Genomic DNA, 13,227 nt, shown 5'->3' with positions numbered 1-13,227 from the left:
TAGTAAAAATGTCAAAAATAATCAAATTAAAGGGAATGAATTGTTTTGTTATATAAATTAATAAATTGAATGAAATTGTCAATTTAAGATCGGGTGAAAATTGGGAAAATGGTAAATTACCAAAATCCCCCTGAATCTTGATATTTCTGCAATTTCGCCAAGTAAGTTCATATAACTTGAATTATATTTTTAAATACTTGAAATTTATGTTATTGATGTGAATATGATTTTAAATATCCCTTGTATGAAAATTGATGAAACATTGATATATTTGATAAAAAGGGGAAGAACCGGTTGAACGAAAAGGAATTGACGGTAAAAAGGATCTAGCCCGGACGGGTGATCCTATCCTGATATAGCCCTCCCGAAGAATATGTGTAAAATGGATTTAGCCCGGACGGGTAATCCGAATTAGGGTCTGAATTTAGCCTGGACTGGTAATTCAGATCCAAGCTCATTAGAGTAATTGTTGTTGCAAGGGATTTAGCCTGAACTGGTAATCCTGACAATACTCTATGAGTTTATATTACAAGGGATTTAGCCTGGATTGGTAATCCCGTTGTAAGGATGAGGTTCGCGGGAGTGTGCTCTCTGATATAAAATGTGTAAGACCATGGTTGAAATATACCATGGCAACGTGATATGAAATGAATAAGACCATGATTGAAAGATACCATGGCAACATGGCAGAAAATGAGTAAGACTATAGTTGAAAGACACTATGGCATCATGTCAAAGATAAATAAGACCGTGGATGGGAGATGCTATGACATCTATCGAACAATTGATATTCAGGTAATATGTATCAGACGACGAATGGTTAAATGAAATGGTTGTGTGAAATATTTACAAGAACTGGTCATATAGAAATATATGTATAGAATAGTTGTATGAAATAATTATGAAGATAGATAAACGAAATAAGTATAAGTACATGGAACATAATTTATGTTAAGTTTGATATAAACTATTACCGGAATAAATATTCAAAATATATGGAAATGATGGAGCATGAAACATTGATATAATGAAATGATTGATATATACTTATGAAGAAACGGTAAGAGAATGATATATTTCATGTGCATATATGATTATCTCTAATATGTTGATACAAGGAAATTATGTAAGTAAAGACAATTATTAAACTCAAGTATGACATGTCGAGAAAATAAGTATATCAATGTTGAATTTATATGAAATATATACAAGTATACTAACAATGATGTTGTTTGACGCTTAGACAAGTGCCAAGCTATTGATTGAATGGTAACATGTTTAATTATAAGGAGCATTGAAATGGTAAGTACTTAGATGAAAATATAATTTAAGATTTAAAAAAAATTCTATGATCCTGATTTAATTCCGGTTGGTTTCTAATGTATGTTTGGGGCTTCGAGGGCCCAATAGAGAGACATTATGATTATTTTCAAAATATGAATAATAAATGACTCAGAATTATCTGAAAATGTTCAGTAAACTTCGGTAATGCCTCGTACCCTATTCCGGCAATGGATACGGGTAGGGGGTGTTACAACAGGTGGAGCATCAGATTAATACAGAGTCAACTCCTCAAGCCATAACAAAAATTGAGAATAGAGTTTCTTCTTCACCACAATACCCTATCGCCAAAAACAAAACTAGAAGAGAAATTAAACCTCCAAAGAAGTATGCCGAAGCTAATTTAGTTGCTTATGCTTTAAATGTGGCTGAAGATATAGATGCAAATAAAAAGCCATCTAATTATTCTGAGGCGGTTAGCTGTGAAGACTCAGAAAAGTGGATGTTTGCTATGCAAGAAGAGATGGAATCACTCCACAAAAATAGAACATGGGACCTTGTGAAACTTCCTAAAGATAAAAAGGTTGTTCGTTGTAAATGGTGTTTAAAAAGAAAAAAGGGACTCTAGGAGTTGAAGAACCCAGATATAAAGCAAGGCTTGTTGCAAAGGGTTATAGTCATATTCCAGGAGTGGACTTCACAGATGTGTTCTCTCCAGTTGTTAAGCATAGTTCGATTCGAGCTTTGCTTGGTATTGTGGCCATGCATGATTTGGAGCTTGAGCAGTTAGATGTAAAAACTGTATTTCTTCATGAAGAACTTGAGGAGGATATTTACATGCAACAACCAGAGGGTTTTATAGTCTCAGAAAAAAAGGACTATGTTTGCTTACTGAGAAAGTCCCTTTACGGTTTGAAATAGTCACCAAGACAGTGGTACAAGAGGTTTGATTCCTTTATGACTTCTCATGATTTCAAAAGAAGTAGTTTAGACAGTTGTGTTTACTTTAAGAAAAACAGTGATGGTTCTTTTGTGTATCTACTTCTTTATGTTGATGACATGTTGATAGCAGTAAAAGATAAAGGAGAGATAAGAAAGGTCAAAGCCCAACTAAGTGAAGAATTTGAGATAAAAGATTTAGGACCAGCAAAGAAGATACTTGGTATGGAGATTCTCAGAGATAGAAAAGTAAGTAAATTGTACCTAAGTCAGAAGGGGTACATTGAGAAAGTTCTTTGCAGGTTCAATATGCAGAGTGCTAAGCCTGTTAGTAATCCTTTAGCAGCCCATTTCAGACTTTCATCAGCTTTGTCTCCACAATCAGATGATGAGATTGAGTACATGTCACATGTTCCATACTCTAGTGCAGTGGGATCTCTCATGTATGCTATGGTTTGTTCACGTCCAAATTTATCATATGCAGTCAATGCAGTTAGCAGATACATGACAAATCAGGGTAAAGAACATTGGAAAGCAGTTCAGTGGATTTTAAGATACTTACAAGGCACTACTGATGTTTGCTTATAGTTTGGAAGAACTAAAGATGGAGTCATAGGGTATGTTGATGCTGATTTTGTTGGAGACCTTGATAGAAGAAGATCTCTCACAGGTTATGTCTTTACAATCGGAGGTTGTGCAATTAGTTGGAAAGCCACTTTGCAAACTACAGTCGCTTTGTCTACCACTGAAGCTGAGTACATGGCGATTACTGAGGCTTGTAAAGAAGCTATTTGGTTGAAGGGACTATTTAGTGAACTCAATGAAGACCTTCAAATCAGTACAGTATTTTGTGACAGTTAGAGTGCCATCTTCCTTACAAAAGATCAAATGTTTCATGAGAGAACAAAACATATTGATGTTCGGTATCATTTTTTTCGTGATATTATTGCTCGTGGAGATATTGTTGTGAGTAAAATTAGTACTCATGAAAATCCTGCAGATATGATGACTAAGTCACTTCCTATAACCAAGTTTGAACATTGCTTAGACTTGGTTGGTTTTCATTGTTAAAGTTAAACCCTTAAGGGGTTTTATGGAAGAGGTGGAGAACTTGTTCATTAAAAGTTCGCGATGAAGAACTTGTTCATTAAGAATTTCTGTCAAGGTGGAGATTGTTAGAATTAAGTGACCCGAATTCTTATTTAATAAAATACGATGGAAAATAAAATAAAAGTAAAATCCATATAGAACTAGACTTCTTTTATTTTATTTTAGAATAAGGTTTTTAAACCTTATTAAACTCCATCTATTTTATATTGATTAGGATAAGGTGTTTCAATCCTACTAGAATATGGCTTTACAAGCCTATAAATAGACATAGCCTATTCCTCTTGTATTGGATTCAAATTTTTGACATAGTGAATTTTCTTCTCCTCTGCCCGTGGTTTTTTCCCGAAAGGGTTTCCACGTAAAATTTGTGTGTTCTTTATTTTATTTTTTAATTTTATTTTATTTTTCACAATTTCATTGGACAAAAGGCTCTCACTCGCTGTTTGTTGTTGTGTTTGATTAAAGAACAATGGCTTAGATAAGGAAGCAGGCGAGTCGTGTTAATGTTGAAAAATTCTTCTATAGGGATAATAAAGATAGAATTTTGTTTTTCTCTCAAATGGAAACGTATAGGATTAATCAGTTGGAGTTTAACTGTTTTGGTCTTATGAGTTCCTATATATATACTGATCTCTATTTTTTTGGTTTCATGCAATGTTGATGACTTTTTAGAATGTACTTGTTGTTGTCCTGCTTTTGATTCTGAAATTTTCTTTCACAGATTCTGGATGAAAACTAGAGATTTTAGTTTATTAAGTGCCAGGTTATGTGTATCTTTCCATAAACTGCCTACTTTGGCACTACCTTGCAAGTTCTTTACCCTTTGATCAAGAGGCACAGCTGTGCACTCTTTAGAGATGAGCAGACAGGGATTCTGGAAACTGATGAGGTGATCAGGACATTTTTTTCAAGTCTGAAGAGGTTAGTTTTGGAAGCTTTCGCCTTTGGTTCTTTCCTTTGGGACATTGAAGAATATGTTGACACGGTTTATAAGTTGAAGAACAACTGATTCAGGGAAGAAGTTACAACAGTTGAGTATAATGCTTTTGTATAAAGGAGTTGATGTTTTTGGCATTTTCTACTTCATTGCTCTGGTTTGGTAGCATTGGGAAATACGCATTATATAGTTATAAGTTGATACGATGAAATAATGTACAGTAGAAGACTTTTTTCATCAATGGGATCAATTCCCTTGACTGGTATTTTGTTGATAGTTCAAGTACAATTGTAACACCCCTGACCCGTATCCGTCGCTTGAATAGGGTTACGAGGCATTATCGGATAATACATCTCATTCACATACATTTGTGCATTCATAATCAAAATCTATTCAAAAAATTCACATTGTCCCTTATAAGGCTCTACGAGACCTTAAAATATGCTTAGAAGTGTTTCGGGACTAAACCGATAACATATACAAACTTTGAGAAACTTATAAAATTTTCCAACATTTAAAAGTCACATGCCTGTGTGAACAAGCCGTATGCCTCACACGACCACCAGATACGCCTGTGTCACAGGCCGTGTGAATACAGAGCATACGTACTGACTTGCACCATACGACCGATGTAATATCCCGATTTTGGGCATAGTCGGAACAGTGGTTTCGGGACCACAAATCTGATGATAAAATTTTAATTTTTATTATATTTTTATGGTATACTATTTCAAGAAATGATTTCGTGAAAATTTCATTCGAAAATTTCGACGTTTGGGCACTCAATTTAGTAAAAAGGACTAAATTGTAAAAAGAGCAAAAGTTGAGTTCTACATATTAGAGGTGTCCAATTGTCATGAATTTTAAAATTTGGAGTCCTTATGTGGTAATTAGACCATTAATTAAGTTGTGGGCAAAAATGGATATGGTTAGGTATGTTTTAAATTGTTTTTCATTAAGGGTATTTTAGTAATTTGGCTAATAAAAGCCAAAATAATATGAAAAAAAGATGTCATCTTCTTCATTTTCATGCCTTGGCTGAAATTTTGAAGACCACCATGGCTAGGGTTTTGTTCAAGCTTTCCTAACTCATTTGTAAGTGATCTCTAACCCCGTTTTTAATATTCTTTACATTTTTTAAGTCCCGGTAACTCAATTTACCTATTTCTACCATTAATTTGAGCTAGGGTTTATGTTTTAAAATTTACCCATGAGTGACATGCTTGTATTTTGATGTCTAATGGTAGAAAATGAGTGTTGGGTGTTAATTAAACGACTTTTACTAAGCGATTTTCGATGAAAACGTCCGAAAAGACCGTTTTGTAAAAGTTGTAAAATTGGTCATAAAAGGGTGATTTAGTGGGAATTGGAGGCTGCCATAGTTATGAAAATGATTCAGCTAGACTTAAAATGTAAGGAAATTGAATAAAAATCATTTTGCGAGCATTGGGGCAAAAGTGAAAATATGTGAAAGTTTAGGGTTCAAAATGAAAATTTGTAAAAATATGATTTTTGGACCCATATGAATAATGTAACTAATTAATAGGCTAAATGTGATATTATAGATCAAGGAAATCGAGATTCGAGCTTAAATCGAAAAAATACAAGGTTATGGACTAAAATGGTAAATTATCGCTTCTGAATCCGAGGTAAGTTCGTGTGATTTAATAAGCCTATTATTCATCTTATTTTCGTTATACACAAAATATTTCTTGCTATAAATATATTGAATTTGATGTTAATAGAAATTTGGTGGAATATGATATTTTAAATGAAATGAGTAAGTTCATATAACTAAACTAAGCATGTAAATGTGTTTAATTGATTGTTGAATTATGTGCATCATGATTTGAAATTGGTAAGTACATGTAATAAATAAATATTGATTTATGACTTATATAAATGATGAAATGGTGCATGAATCCGTTTGAATATTGATTTCCGATTGGACAGGTGATTACCATGAATATGAGATCTTGCATATGTTGCAATAAAGGTTGTCCCTAAAGGATAATCTTTTGATCTCATTATGAAAAGGAAATATATCCCGAAAGGGTAATACTTCAAAAGGACTTATGTACTCAAATGGTACAACTTGAAACTTGAAAAGGTTATGTACACTTTGTATGTACACTTGAAAAGGTTATGTACACTTTGTGTGTACACTTGGAAAGGTTAGGTATACTTTGTGTATACCATATGAAAAGGAAAGGTATACTTTGTGTGTACCACTCAGAAAGAAACGTACACCTCGAGTGTACAACTGGAAAAGGAAAGGTCCATCGAAAATTCAATAATTCAACAGTTAATGAGATACAAAGTGATATAAAGAAAAATGGCATGATAAACTCATCTATGCTTAGTTGATAATAGTATGATGCGTATGATTGTCCTGTTTGAATGAGTGGTTGTGCTAAGAGATAGCATAGGTACGTAGCCTAAACCCATGAGTATGTGTTTGACATGTGAAATGAAGTGGACTTGTGATAAGAGTGCAAATGAATGAATGGTATTTATGAGAATAATTTTTATGACAAACTTGTGATGGTTATCATTATGTTGCACTAAGACAGATTAGGACAATAGTAGTGGTCCAACTTTGAAAATCCACTAAAAATAATATAAATTAAGTTATAGGCTGAATAAAAATGGAATTAAATATTATTGAGTCTAATTTTAGATAAAGGAAACGGTGTAAGCAAATGAATATTATATGATGAGATATTTGAATTTTTACAAGACAGAGTCAGAGTGATTTCAGGCTTCCCTGTCTCCACTTTGGAAAATCATTAAAAATTATACAAAAATTATCATGGGTTTTAATTCATATTCTTGAAATTATTAATGAGTCTATTTTCAAGAGAAATAGATGAGAACATTATCCTAGCCTTGTATTATGAGATAAATAAATTTAAGTGAAGAAAGGTTGAAGCTGTCAAACAGAAAAATAGGGGAGACTTTGAATAATAAACTATACTTATTGGCTAGACCAAAAATTCTTAAAATTTTATGGTAACAATAGATATGAGTCTAGCTTTTGTTAAAATTAACGGATCTTAATTTGGAATTCCGTAGCTTCAGATATAAATAATTTAATGACTATGACTCGAGAAAACAGCTTAGCTGGAATTTGAATAAATAGAAAGAATATGAAAATAGCATGTTATCGCATTGCTTATTATTTTCATGCGAGCTTACTAAGCGTAAATCTTACTCCCTCCTTTCCATTTCTTTAGTTTTTTCAGGTCAACTCGGGGTTGGAGAATCGTCGGAGGCAGTATCACACTATCGAGCCATTACCCTTGAAGTATTGACATGGGCATGTTAAATGTTTTCAAGTGAGTGGCATGTATAAGGACTTAGTTTTTCTATGATGAATATTGTTGTGATTAGCCAAATGTATTGGCTTATATTGATTTGTTGTTTATAACCATGAGATGTGGCTTATAATGATTTTGGCTTGTAAGCTTATTTATCCATGATATGTGTTAATGTCTTGTGATGTGGTTATGTGATTGTGCTTATTCACTATGTATGAGAAGTATAAGGCATATGTACACGATGAATGCCTTAGGACCGTTTGAGGCGGTCATGGTCATGGAATAATTGTGTGATATGGTAATAAGTTGTTAGTGCCCTGAACATGGATGTTGATGTATAAGTAAATAACCATAACATAATGGTATAAGTGATTAATAAGATGACAAGGTCAAATGTATATGTGTGCATGTGAAAATGACAAAAAGGCTTGAAAATTAGCCTAAGTTTTGACCACAAGGGTAGAGACACGGCCGTGTGTTTCATTCGTGTGGAGGACATGGCCTCTCGCCACGGGCGTGTGTCTTGGTTGTGTGCCTTTAAACGGTTGCTGATGTCACAAATAGACAGTTATACGAGCTAAGGACACGGGCGTGTCCCAAGCCACACGGACGTGTATGACCACACGGGTCAACCCACACGAGTGTGTGACTCTCCAAAGCAAGAAAATTTGTTAAGTTGCCCAAAGATTTTTAAAGTTTTTGGTTTAGTCCCGAACCACCCGATGTATGTTATAGGCTTCGAAGGCCTGTATAAGGGACGATATGCACGTGTTTGAGATGTTTTTATTTTGGGCAAAATTTTGTGGCCCAGTTTTGCATGTTGTGAATGTTTAAGTCCGATAACGCCTCGAACCTTGTCCCGGCGTTGGATATGGGTAAGGGGTGTTATAGCCGAGGACATGCCCATGTGCCATGGCCGTGGGAAAACTGGAGGGGTTACTGACTTGGGTCACATGGTCAGTCACACGCCCATGTGCCAGCCCGTGTGCCACACACGGCCAATAGACACGCCCGTGTGACTAGGCCGTGTCAAACATGTAAAGTATACTGACTTAATTAGAAAGGGTACCCCAGGGGACACACGATCGTGTAACATGACCGTGTATCACACACGCCCATGTCTCTACCCATGTGGACAAAAATAAGCCATTTGTAAGGCCAATTTACCACCCTTCACTCATGCACAAATAACAACCAAATTGGTACCATTTCAAAACATATTTTAGCAACCAAAACATGCTATTCCATACACATAACATGCCATCTATCCACAACCATTTCAACTACTCAATTCTATATTAAAAAATATAGCAATTCAATATGCCAAAATCATCAAACTTACAGAACTTCTAAATGTATTTTTATCACCTTTCCATCAACTAAATCATGCCTCTCAAACATATCAATTTCTCATCTATAAATCATACCATAATATACCATTCCTCAAGCATTAATAACTAACCAAATAAGCAACCATTTAGTCATATCAACAACCATGGCAAACAATGCCAAAACGCAAGGCATTATATACATCACATATATCATCTATCAAACATATAATTTAAGCCAACTTAAATGGCTATACACACCAACATTTACAAACCAAATATCATGGCTAAAATCATAACTCAAAACATACCAAGATGACACTAGCCTATACATGTCATATACCATATATACAAAGCTCCAAAAATACCAACTAGGAGATCAATAGTGCGATGATGTTTTCCTGATGATCCCCGAGTCCGAGCTAGCTTCGATAATCTATAAAATAGTGAAAAATAAACACAGTAAGCTTTAAAAGCTTAGTAAGCCATATACAAATAAATCATCTCTTGAATCAATATCATCTCCATCAATTAAGTAAGATATGAATAAGCACATCTAAATATACATTCAAATTCAAAAACCTTTTTCATGATACACATATCCAATATCATAATTGAATTCATCAAATATTTTCCTATTCAATGCTCATATGAATCTTATACGTACCTAAGTCATTTAACTTATTCACACATCTTTCTCGACTTGACTTTGCCCATTGAACCATTCAGAATTGTTAAGGATACTTGGAAATCACATAAGCTCGCACAATGCCATATCCCAGATATGGTCTTATATGTTATCATATATTGATGTCACTGTCTCAGACATGGTCTTACACGAAATCATAATATGATGCCAATGTCCCAGACATGGTCTTACACTTAATCTCAATACAATGCCAATGTCCTAGACATGGTCTTACATGTAATCACATCTCGATAACCTAATGTCATGACATTTGTATCCTATACTATTCCTAAGGTTCGTACAGGACTTTCGGATGTCGTAACTCTATCGATTCTTGCTCATAATTGTTCATTCAACATTTATAACATTTCAACGACAAATAAACACATATAATTCAATTTAAAGAAATTTATTTGCAAATGAACTTACCTCGTATTAGGGATTGACATATCGGGTCAACTATTCTACAACTTTCGATTTCCTCCGATCTAAATCTGATTTCTTTCGTTCTTGATCTAAACACATTCAAAATTAACTCATTTATTTACCAAACCATTCAATTTAGTCCACAAACACATATTTGAGCATTTTTCACTTTAGCCCCTAAAGTTTCACATTTATTCAATTTAGTCCCTATTACACAAATACACAAAATTCATAAAATTTCATTACACCCAAGCCTATTCGAATTTCATGTAAGTCTCTAGCAGCCCAAAAATTTCATTTATTTCACAATTTAACCCCTCAATTTACACTTTAAACAAATTAATCCTATTTAGGCATTTTCACTCAAAATCACTTTAGAAAACTTAGATATATATCACTAAGCTTTCATAATTCATCATCAAACATCCAAAAACACATGAATTCATCAATGGAAACTTTCAAAATCATCAACACTTTCAAAAATTAGGGCATGAGCTAGCTAGTACTCAAAGCAACAATCACAAAAACATAGAAATCATAAAAAATCGAGCTAAAAACATACCTAAATCAAGCTATGCAAGTGCCGAAATTTCCAAAGCTTCAAACCCTATCTTCTTTTCTCATTTTCAGTTGTAAAAAGATGAGAATGAATTAATGAATTTGTTTTGTTTAATTAAAACATATGTTAATTACTAATTTACTAATTTGATCTTTGTTTCAAACATTAATAAACATCAAATTTATGCCCATTTATGTCGATTCCCACTATCAATGTTCTAATTACAACATAAGGACCTCCCATTTAATAAGCCATGGCAATTAAGCACATTTATCATATAGAATGCCACTTTTATATTTTACGCGATTTAGTCTTTTTTCTCAAATTGAGCTATTAAACGATAAAATTAGCTCACGAAATTTTCACACATATATAATCACATGCTATAAATACTAAAAATAATATTAAAATAATTTTTTAACATTGAATTTGTGGAATCGAAACCACTGTTCCGATTTAGCTAAAATCGGGTTGTTATAACAGTATATGGCCAAACGTTAAATTCATGGTTTGAAATGCGAGGGCCTTATTTATGTGGTCAAATTGTACAAATAGTTCTGGTACTTTTTGTTTTCTGCGGTATAATCCCTTCACGATTTTTTTTTAATCATAAACATAATTAATGTTACAAACACTTATTGGGGTATAAGATTAGGTAATATCATCATTGAAGCCCAAATAGAAACCTCTCCTCCTCCCCTGGTGGAACCAGCAAAAGCTTAGGAGGCAGAAAACGGAGAGAGGATGGAGGATGGAGGAAAATGCCAAATAGAGGAAAACATGAAGGAGAAAAGTCATTGGTGCATTTCAAAATGTTATTTTTCAGTCCAAAAACAGATGAAGGGTTTGTTTGGAACCCTCATTTCGGCACATTTTGCATGTTACTGGAGTAGTGCATGATGTTCGGATAATCATGGTGACACAATTTCACCGCACCACGCTCAAGTGACCTTAAAGGTTTGAGTCAAAAATTGATGTTGCGTTATGTAGCTTAAATTCTTGTTTGTCTTTTTTTTTTTTTGTGCTCGTTATTTTTTCTTTTATGATTTTGGAATTTTATGGTTTTGGATTTTTGTATTAAATTTTCCAAGTGTCAAATAACCTGAGGTGTAATATTTGAATACTTAATTATATAAAAATAAAATATCTAACTATATAAATAAGTAATCTCAATTGAATAATTGTAATTAAATATGTTATTAAAATAAAATAAAATCACAATATTTTTTAGTGTATAAAATTTAAAATTTTGAAATAATAAAATAGATGAAAAAATATTTAAATATTATCTTATTATAAAATTAATATATATAATAAACTCAATTAAACAATGAAAAAATTAATAATTCTTAAATATATATTTGTTTAATTTAAAACAGCTTTTATGAAATATTTTCAGGAAATCTGCCAAACAATAGAAAATATTTTACATAGATTCATCCAAACACCAGAAAGGTAAATCATTTCCAGAAAAGTAAATCATTTTTCAGAAATTATTTTCCGAAAAATATTTTACTGGCAAACAAACGGAGTATTATTGTTAAATAATCACGTATTTCTTGTATGATGTTTTAGATGTTAATCAATTTTTTTTATCTTGTAGAATGTTTGGATTTGGTTATATATATCAATTAAAATGTATTACATTTATTTATTAAAAATTTGCTGCAAAATCTGTAACCTTTTAGAAATAATATGATTGAAAAAGTACAAAATAAAATAAAATTTTAATTTTTAAAATCTTGATAGTTTATGTGGAGTTATGTCTCATAAATTTCGATTTTTCTTTTCTCAATTAAATTTTGTTTTTAGTTTTCCACTTAAATTTTGATTACACTAATTTACTACATATTTAGGTATTAACTTTTACAAACTTTTAAAGAATTTTATATTTAAGTTTTGAGATTATTATTTTGAGTTTCGAGATTTAATTTTATCTCAATCTTTTATACCCTTCATTCTTGCCGTTTTAATAAAATTATCTTTACTCGTGATTTTTATCCCTTCGGAGAATTTTTTTCACATATAAAATATTTGAGTGAAGAATAAAATAAAATAAAAGTGTGTGCAAACCGTACGTAAGTTCACTATTTATAAGGTGAGTAATGTGAAATTATTCAAAAAAATATTAATTACCGAACATCCTTAAATTATTTTTATTCGAATTTCTCTTAATTTTTTTTATTTTTAAATTATAAATATGTGAAGTTATATTTGATATTATCTGAATATTAAAAATTAAGAAAATGATATTTAAAGGGATTGTTTTTTTTAATATATATTTGTTGTCATACTATGTATATAATATTCAAACATATTTTGATGTAGAAAATATTGATTTCATTTTTACACTAAAACATTACACTTAACATGACCCATAAAAAAAATTCACACATTAAATATACATATATCGTATAAATATAATCGCACTTGTCAAATATAGAAGCTTTTTTTTTTGTCTAAAATATTTAACTTAGAGTGTATATATTAGATTTATTTCAATATTTTTGACAAAAATAATTAAAAATTAATATACAATCCCTTAATTTACGTTTTAAAATATTATAATTAATATAAATATGGATTCAAAATATTTATGTTTATGATAATAATGAAAATATGAAATTATGATTTAAATT

The sequence above is a fragment of the Gossypium hirsutum genome, chromosome A03 (assembly GCF_007990345.1).
Source record: "Gossypium hirsutum isolate 1008001.06 chromosome A03, Gossypium_hirsutum_v2.1, whole genome shotgun sequence".
Taxonomy (NCBI): Eukaryota; Viridiplantae; Streptophyta; class Magnoliopsida; order Malvales; family Malvaceae; genus Gossypium; species Gossypium hirsutum.
The sequence above is the reverse complement of the archived record's forward strand: the minus strand, read 5'-3'. Positions refer to the sequence as shown.